Here is a 10,306-nt window from a genome sequence, read left to right on the forward strand (position 1 = left end):
CGTGAAAAAAATATATATTTTAGAAAAAAAAACGTGAAAAAAATCAATATATTTTAGAAAGGACCCTGTTTAAATGGTGAATAATTCACAGAGCAAATGAGAATGTACTTTTCCAAAAGGAAAATACTGTACTGTACACACTATACCGCTACTGTACATACACTTGGTTTCGTAAAACAAGTGTGGTTAAGTATTGGAAAATGAAATGATTCAGGTAAAAACAAACATTCTGTAATTAACCACCATGTATCTGAATACATTGGTGGTTACCCAGTGTTTGGGTAGTTTGCATACCACAGTACTACAGATGGGAATTATGGTTGGACACTCATTTGCTACAAGATAACAGTTTGCAGATCTGTTCAAAGCTTGTGATAATCAATTAGCTTTGTGTTCTGTGAAAAGTGTGGCACACTTCTGCTTTGTTGCTGTTTAGCATAGCACAAAATGTCTACTTCAGCAAATCTACGCAATAACAATGCAATCCATATTAACTGAGTTACAAAGAAAACAATTGGGTGATAACAAGAACTTCCAAGAAATGTATTTTTTTCTGTTCCTGGTGAGTTTGTTTTGAAGTTTAATATTTGGTTTAACACACTGGGGATGTCTTGAATTAATTCTGGCATATTATTAATGAAGATTTGAAAATAGATTTTGATTCAAACAAATATTCTAAAAATAGCTGCTGATGCTATTGCATTTTTTTTATAAATATTCTAAAAATAGTTGCTGATGCTATGCATTTGTAACGGTATGCACACATCAGTTACTGATGAAATAAAAAAAGGGTAAAGGGCAAGTTGTGGGAATCATAGGAGCAGAACATGCCACGATAGCAAATTACAGCCAAAACTACCGTGGCATTCTACGGCATTGCAATGTCCAATGTGCTTAGAACAATGACTAAGTCTGCTGTGCTGATGATCCAAGCCATCATCTGTTATTTTCTCTGCAGACCCTTCACAGACAAATGGAATGGACTGAGCACACACTCACAAATGACTGGCAAATATGCAAGTAATTTACCATTAAATTCCATAACAGGAAACTCTAATTGTACAGCATGTCCGACTTAATTGAATTGTTCTACATGTGTATTACAGTTAGGGAAATGAAACTGACAGAAGTGATAAGAGTATCAGGCGTTTACAATATGAGGGGGAAAAACAGTCAAGGAAAAAAAAAGCAGTAATTTATGCTGCGAATCAGAAAAACTTCCAACTGCAATAACTGCCACTAATACCATTACCACTAGTTCTAAGTAAAAGTAACGACAACAATAACAGCCAGTCATAACTGCGATAATATTTTTCCATGTGCCTGTGCGGTAAAACATTCACTGCCCTTTTTAAATCACAGCAACTTTCCGAGTGATTTCATATTAATATGCATCATATTTTAAAGAATTGTATTTCGCGAAATAGCGTCTGTTCAAGTCGAGAAATCCTCCGCTCGGATGAGTCGCCAAAGTAATTTCACCTCTGCCCAGTCGTGTGCGATCACACACACGGCCAGAACCTGCGGTCCCAAGTTATACAGGTCTCCCTCTACTGGTGTTACTGGGAACTGCGGCTGACCCTGAGGCCTCCTACAGGCCCTCGGAAAGGGGACAAAGACAGTGGCACATGCCACTAAGCTTCTCTACAGACGCACAGTGGAGCAAATGCCGCTACAGCAGGAGTGGATCCAACAGGAGCCCTCTCTGTCTCTTCTCTCACTAACACACAGAGTGTGTCCTAATCTTCTCCCGCAGTTGGAGGAAGAGAGCAGCATATCATTTTAAAAATGGAAAAAAATAGTTATTGTGTGAATATGATCCTGGGAATATAAAAAATGCTCACTAACTCCAAGAAGAGTAAATAAATCCTGAAATTGTGGAATCACAGCAATTCCATGAAACCATTACATGCCTTGCACATTACTAAAAAAAAGAGATTAAAAAACACAATAAGTGAAACCAAATTGGCTTGATGCAAATGCATATTGCTTGAGAAGTGGATTTTAAAAATCATCCCAGCTGAAGATCATAGAGTTTCTTCAAGAAAGAGAGAGGCACAATTCATTCTTCCTATTGTTTTCCAGTCAACATCCAGAATCTTTCACGATGACACGGTGACCGGGAGGAACTTCATTCCCGCCTTTTTGGAATATCTCACGCGAGTGACAACACCCTCCTTTTTTTTTTTAGTCAGAGTGGGGATGGCTTTGGCCCTCCAGCTTGCCATAGCAGGAAAAGCCATTCCAAACGTTAATGTAAATTATTGTTACTGTTACATGCTTAACCCCCCATCCCACTCCTGTCATCATACATGCATACACTGAGGAATTCTGAAATCATGTTGCCCTCTTTTGGCAGGCATGTGTGACTACAAGCATGTCTGCATTTGTAATATTTTGATTTTGACACATTAAGGGAAAAGATGTTAAAAAAAATAAGAAGGGAAAACACAGGTGGAAAAAAAATGAGAGAATTGATCCAAAAATACATGGTGGAAAAAAAGAAGGTTCCAGTACTTTCAGGCTTTACTGTTGTGAAAACACATTATTTATCTTCCCAAGTGTTTGGATATGGTATTCAAGCAGAGAGTCAATCAATACAGCAAGAGCTGCTTGGAAGGGGCTCTGCCCTTGGCACTTGTAAGTGTAGCGGAAGAGACACGCGCACCACGACACGCAACCAACCAGAGGCAGGCAAAACGCAACACTCAGAACACCCAGCAACTCAGAAATGAGCAGAAGGCTCGCCCAGGTGAGTCTAAGGAACAGAGCACATTCACAGCATGCAGTCCCTGATGACTACAAGATCCGTGGCCTAACCCCACCCCCCAACACCAACCCCAAACCCCATACTGTATGTCCCACCGCCAAACAAAAAAAGAAAAAAGGAAAAATAATGGTCACCACTAATAAACTGATTATTTGATGCCAGTCATCATTTTTGTATCACTGTAATACATTCCACATGTTTTGCATGCTCACCTTTCTCTCTCACTCTGTCTGTCTGTCTCTTTTTTTGTCTTGCAGGACCAGCGGGTCATTTGAGCAGGAGCACGCAGGAGCCCGTCTCTCTCTCTCTCTCTCTCTCCCTCCATCCCCGAGCTCAGTTGCAGTGTTGTCGTCCCCGACGCGTGGCAGGGCTCTCCGTCGCGGCACTTTCATTTCCCTTGCGTCTGTGGAGATAAGACGTAAAACCGAGGGATTGTAAGACACCACATATCCCTCTGTGTTTTCTACACCTATCTGTCTGCCTTCTGTTATCCCCCCCCCCCCCTCGACTTTTTCTTCACTCACAGTGAAGAGAGAGGTGGGCAGTTTATTTTCAAATACCGGCAGAGTGACAGGTCTAAATAAGGACGCGTTCTCAAATTCCATTATATGTCTAATAGTCTATCATTGAGGCGGATTAGTGATCTTATTTAAGCACGGAACAATGCAGAGGGGGCTGGAGGAGAGAGGAGAAGGCAGCCAGGAAGAGAGGCCAGGATGGTGACAGGTTTTTGCTGTTACACCAGCCAAGGGGTGGGGGTGGGGGCGGGATGGTGGGGTGCATGGGTTCTAAGCTGTTCTCCCAAGAAAACAAAACAAACAAAAAAAAATCACAGATGTTATTTCATGGCCTATACCATTCCTGTGCATAGCATGAGGCAACACACACACACACACACAGGCAAAGATTAGCGATAAGCAATCCTCCCCTGGTATTTTCTCAAAATGCATCACAGCACAATCAATAGGGACCTAACAGCATACCATTAGACCATCATAAGTATAATAATTACTCATGTTATTAATTTCGCCTTAATAGGAGGGTAATATGATAGTTAATTCACCTGTGTTGGGATGGAGGGGGGAAATAAGATAATCACAAAAGCATCTCTTATGGAAATCAATCTGAAGTGGCTATTCCAATAGACGCTGGAGCAGTGGAGGCAGGGCTCACTAATTCTATCATGCCTATCAGCCAATAATTCACCGTGTTCATTTGCCCATTGCATTTATATATATAAATTAAATATGTCACACACTCCCCTTCAACGAAAACAATATAGATTTTGATTTTCTTGCAAACAATTTTAATAAAAAGCTATTGATGGCCGATCGACCGGGGGCCCTGAGGGTAGGGCCCGCGAGGCCTCTGAGTGAGTGGCGATCATTACACGCTGAACTGTTGGGTCCAGTTTTACTCGCTTGGTCAATATGGGCTGCCTTAAATGTTCTGAGCTAGGTTATCCAAAGCGGACTGCTTTTTGTTCAAGCACAGACTAAGCATCAAAAACCTCTGCCTTTTAAGTGCAAATTCACCAAGTGATGCAGCAAAGCCCATCTACTGTGAAATAAAGAAATGCATAAATCAGATACTAGACGTTTTGTCGGATATCAAATGGATGCACACATCATTAGAGCAAATTCAACTTCTGTTTTACTCATTTGTATATAGCAAGCACTGACAATGATCATTGCCTCAACAGACCCTGAGCACATGGTGACATATGAAGTCAAAAAGTAACTTTCACATATTCGCAGAGCGAATTTGAACAAAGTCAGGAAATAACATTTTACCAGTTCACTTATTCTACAGTGTAGTCCGAGTAGAACAAATCTGAACCAGACAGACGAACATCATCTACATCGAGGCCTCATTAAAAATGTGTAAAATGTCAGAGCCATTAAGGCTTAATCAGAGGCCCACAGCGCAAAATGAATTCTTATCCTCTTATCGCTGCCGAAAATTAAAAGGAGACAAACTCCCAAAATAAGGTTGGAGGAATTAAATAAAAAAACTTTTCCCAGTCCAAATCAAAATGCAAGGCATGCATGCACACAATTTACAACAGATCGGTCTTCTCCAGACTGCATGAATGCCTCTTGATTTAACACACACACACACACACACCATGAAAAGATTTTTTTGAGGAGAACAAAAAAAACATACTTCTGGAAGGTATCAAAGCATTGGCTGAGTTGACCGTTTTAATTACTTAGGGTGGCATCCTTATGTTACGATTTTGCCGAGCTTGTTAGAAAACTCAAGAGTTTTGCACTGGCCAGTTTGTTTACTTTTTGTGTAGTCTGGCTCATAGAAAACACACTGTGCTCTGAATGAGGTTATTTATACCTGAGTCACTTTGTGAAATCTTTATTCTTGTGAGCATATCTGGTAAGTTTGAACAGCCAGTGGAGTAATGGCAATAAAAGGTTGGAAAGAGATCAATGCTGAATGTATTTCTTTGCACCACCGAGACTGGCTTTAATAATAAAAGAATTGATCCATTAAGCTCAACCTAATTCTTTGCCAAAACGGTAAAGGTCCACCGTTTCTGCAGATGGTTATGTGGAGAATTGCAATATTTCATGGAGGCCCAGTATAACAAGCAGTTATTGAAAATGAAATGGGTTCATTAAATTAATAATGATTTTTAAATATGTTTTTTTTTTCTCCAGCCCACCCCTCCCTCTCCTCTCTCCAGGCTGAGGAGTTTGTTTGTGTTTTTTCTCTCTCTACTGGCCAGTTGCAGAGTTTGGTGCAGTCATTCAGGTTTTAGTCATCAATTCTGCCTTGAGGAGAGAGGGCTTAACTTCTTTTTCAGTGCGTCAGACCATTCTCTCAAGCTTCCAGCAAGTAACCTAATGAATGAGGTTGATCTTCAGCAGCCTTCATAAATCATATTCACATATTTATGTCCTAAAATCCATGACCAAAGAACATCAGCAACATCAGCAATAATAATAATAATAATAATAATAATAATAATAATAATAATAATAATAATAACATTTCACATAAAAGTACACATACTACATACATAAAATACATAATTTTTTCTCTAGTACATTCATTTCAGTTATACGGTGTACAAATTAGTGGTAGAACTTTATTTTATGTTTGTTTGTTGGACCCTGCCAAAGAACTTGACAAACATGTGGGATGCTGCAACTGTACGAGGTAGAGGTGAGGAGCATCTGGGTTGTGATGATAATTAAGTCTTTAGGTCAAATTCATAAATAGTTTACCTCACAGCATAATTATGTGTGACCTTTTCACCCTCCTCCCAACAGCTTTTATATTTATTTATGGTGAACATGTTAATTATCAAATCAGTTTAATGCCTAGAGATACATTCTGAAAGCATCCACAGTTAATATGTTAGTGTGCTAAACAGCTGTTTTAGAGCATCAGGTCAACATATTGCTTTTTGGTGGGTAGTGTGTTGAGGTGGCACTTCAGGTCATGATGAAATATGAAAAGAACGCAAGAAAACTTTCCCAATGTTGTTGCAGGGGAAAAGTCGAGGGCAGTTAGTTAGTAGGGTAAATAGAAAAATAGACGTGGATATATACTATTGAGCAAGATATACAAATACTATACATGGATATGTTGCGACCTGTGACCAGCTATCTCAACTTACACACTTGTACATGTGGTATGTATGTTACCTGTGGGACTAACATTTAGCTTACATTTACTTTGAGTGCCATATCTGAACTGATACTTCCAATGATTTGCATGATAGTCAGATGGGAACTGGGAACACTCTCATTATTCCTCTCTGATGCAGCAAGCAGGGAGAGATGAAAAATAGAATTTGACACAAAACAAGACCTTCCACCTGGTATGACACCTGTGTGTGAAAGTCTCTTAGACCCAACTTGATCTATGGGTCAGGCATTACAACTGCACTGCTCTCTCTCTCTCTCTCTCTCTCTCTCTCTCTCTCTCTCTCTCTCTCTCTCTCTCTCTCTCTCTCTCTCTCTCTCTCTCTCTCTCTCTCTCTCTCTCTCTCTCTCTCTCACTCACTCTCTCTCTCTCTCTCACACACACACACACACACACACACACACACACACACACACACACACACTTTGGTCTCTATGCTATTCACTTGGTCTGCTGTTGAAACTCAACAGTGCAGATATTGATCTCTTCCTAAGCCTCCACCAGTCTGATCAAGCCCCTGTCCTCTCAGATATTTACCCTCCGAGTTATTCCCCTCTTGCCAGCAATAGCCAAGCCCACAAGATGTGCAGGGGGAGGGGAAAAAAGTCAATTATACACAACTTGCATGGTTTCCCCTTAGGGATGGAATCCACCCTTTCTAATCCGATCAATTCAGTGTCTGACAGAAGGCTGGATTCAGAGCTATCTCTGAAGTCCTGTAATCCAGGCTAAGACTTCGCACTCAGTGCTTCACCTCCATGAGGAAGCAGTTCGGTCCGGTGCGCGATACGCCAAATTACCCATAATGTACCACCTAACACCGCACTACAGTCAAACTCACACCTGTGAATGTGTGAGGAGCCACAGGCGCGTGTTGATAAGGCACACTGCAAACTCCTGTCCAGTCTTACGGTGCAAATTAGCCAACACAGAGTGCTGAAATCCTGTGAAACCAGACACAGACCACTAAGTGCTGGACTGTCTATTTGCTTTGACAATTTTTGGCCCGGCTCTTCATCCCTTGGCAGCCCGTCTCCAAACAATGCATAATCTTTTAACTATTTGGCGGCGGATGAAATGGCGAGTGATGGTGGACTTCCAGCGAGCCGGGCCGGCCCGTTGCCCAGTCATGTCATAGCACAGAGCACACAAGCTAAATGAGCGGGAACAGTGAGTGAGAGCCTGGGACCGGCTTTAACTTCCTTTGACATATTGTGCCTCGTGCGCCGTCTGAGTGGCTCCATAAAACAGGGGCCCTAATAACACCAGTGCAGGAGCCAGGCCAAATAGCTGACACGCACCGCTTCCCTGGTCAGCGCTGCTCCGGAGTTTGCTCCGACTCATTGCTCCAGTCACTCAACTGATGGCAAGCTACGGGCTCTTGAACTCCAACTTAATGCAAAGAGCAGGGTCCACTCAGCATGGATCACTGTGTGGGCCAGCATGGACAATGGGTCAGAGAGAGAGCTACTGGCTGAAATATTAAAACACTATAGTAGAAATATAAACACATACATTGTATATAATATAATATGATATAATACAATACATGTAATATAATATAATATAATATAATATAATATAATATAATATAATATAATATAATATAATATAATATAATATATTAAAGCCTACATGCATTTTTTGATAATAACATTAATTTGAGAAATGCAGATCATATCATATAACCGGATACAAGTTTAATTAAGAAGCAATATCAAAAATGTCATCATTCAAAAACATAATAAAATGCATCTGCTAAAAATCAATACAGAGAAATATAATAGAAGTGAAATGCCCCAGAAATACTCCCTTGCCTATAAGCAGAATATGAAACACATTATGTCCCTCATATGAAAAGCCATATAAACATATCCAAAAAATGCAAAAGGTCTTATTTCCAGTACTCATTAAGCACCGGATTCAGATTTCCATCGCCACTCCTGCAGAACAATACAATCCTATTCTTATTCAGATGCATGCATAGTGAAGGAAGCCTGAGAGAGGAAACGAGAGATGCGCTAAACCGGACACCCCTGCTCTTGCCTCGCCTCAAAGGAATCTGAACGAGAGAGTGAGCGAGAGAGAGAGAGAGAGAGAGAGTGAGAGAGCAAGCGAGGGGGGAGAGGGGGAGAGAGAGAGAGATGAGAAAAAAGGGAGCAAGACCCACACGACGTAGTTCCAGCCAATTGCATTCCAGAGAAGTGACCATGGCTAGCGATAAACAATGCACAATAGATCATTCAGCTCAAAGGTGTGGAGCGAGCGCAAGAAGCCAGAGCACAAGACGAATGGCAGTGAAAGAAAAGCAGCACCCCTGCTATTCTACAGCACACAATTGTTTCAGATTTTCATTTAAAAAAAAAAAAATGTTACTAGCCCCTGTTCGTGGCCGCAACCATCTGCATACAGCAGGGACAGACCTTTTTCTCCACACATGGGGCTGCCGGTCTCATCTCCCTCTCATTCGTAAAACCAGAGCCAGAACAAAATCGCCTTAAATTGTTCCTCTCTGCTGCAGACAAAAAAGGCATTTAACACTCACCCAGTGCGCAGGGACTGAAAGCTTTCAGGCATCCTTGCATCGCATCAGCACGAGCCCTGATATACCTCCACACGGATATGTAAACAGCCCACTAAGATTTCTTTGTTTGGATTTTTTGAAGCCGGGTAGGTTTGCCTTTGCAGCTGCTGGCTTTACTGCTTTGAAGCAGGTGGATGACAAAACATCAATCTCTCTAGACACAATGTGTAGCATGCACAGTTGACACGCTCCTTACAAGCAATATATTATCACAAACTCCAATACAGTCCTTGTGGCTGTCTTAGCAAATATTTGCTTAAAGGGAGCTCTGCAACAAAGCTGAATGCATAAGCATTTTTCTTTGCAATAAGCAATAAGGTGGCATTCACAACACACATGCTTTAATTAGATTGATGTTTTCATTTGCAATTACAAATAGCAACAGAACAAAGACTTTTGCTGCATTACCTAAGCAACATGTGACAAAGTGTATGTAAATTGATACAGAGAAGAAAGCCTCATTATTGGCTGTTTGGTTTCATTATCCATTATTTGACAAAAATAATTGTAGCATTATTTTGTACCACACACACACACACACACGCACACACACAGAGAGAGAGAGACATCATAACACCATATCCAACACAGAGGGGATACTGATAGCCTACTCAGTAGTAGCCTACCCTGAAACCTGTAGCCTTTAGTCAGTTTAAACCACCTACAATAACCTTCAACTGGAAAACATTCATGATGATGGAAACGTCTGCAGCTGAACAATGTGTTCTCATCATGTCAACAAGCCAGGCTGCAAGCAGCCCAAAACAGGCTAGCCTACTAATGGGCTACATCAGTGTTATTACAGACATCATTATAAATACTATGAATCAAGAGAAAGAAATTAAGATGCCTTTTCAGCTCATGACTTTCAGAAATCATGAAGGTTACCAAAACACCATTCTCTATTTCTGTGTGCTCTAAATGTGCTCACATGGTCTTTTACAAAACAAAGGCAATTTCAACTTACTGCAATTTTAAATGCAGGCTCATTTGATGTTAGGCCTGGGCTAGCCTACTTCTGGTTAAAAAAAAAAAAAAGTCAGAGTAGATGGAAAAGTCAAAGTAGACGGATCCTCAATCGGTATTAATCATATATATTTACAAGTATTATTTAGTAAACTCGACATAATGTTTGTATTTGTAACTATGTAGGTTATAATGGCTGCACTGAATTGTTTCCCAATATTGTACCCATAGATTGTACCTAGCCTACAATTTCAAAGTAGGCTAAAAGACAAGGACATGACGTTTTACTGACGTACGAACTGTAGCTCACAGTCGAA

The 10,306-nt window shown here is 40.7% G+C and overlaps 1 long non-coding RNA gene across 1 annotated transcript in view; it reads right to left on the bottom strand.

Annotated features, from left to right (window-relative positions):
• The window catches only part of LOC121685160, a 73,401-nt gene extending 64,333 nt beyond the window's left edge, over nt 1–9,068 (bottom strand). The window contains exons 1-2 of the long non-coding RNA XR_006023277.1: nt 8,985–9,068; nt 2,983–3,173 (exon numbers count right to left, since the gene is read on the bottom strand). This is a non-coding gene — a long non-coding RNA (uncharacterized LOC121685160). The remainder of the gene's footprint in view (nt 1–2,982; nt 3,174–8,984) is intronic.
• Nucleotides 9,069–10,306: the final 1,238 nt, after the last annotated feature.

The sequence above is a fragment of the Alosa sapidissima genome, chromosome 16, assembly GCF_018492685.1.
Source record: "Alosa sapidissima isolate fAloSap1 chromosome 16, fAloSap1.pri, whole genome shotgun sequence".
NCBI lineage: Eukaryota > Metazoa > Chordata > Actinopteri > Clupeiformes > Clupeidae > Alosa > Alosa sapidissima.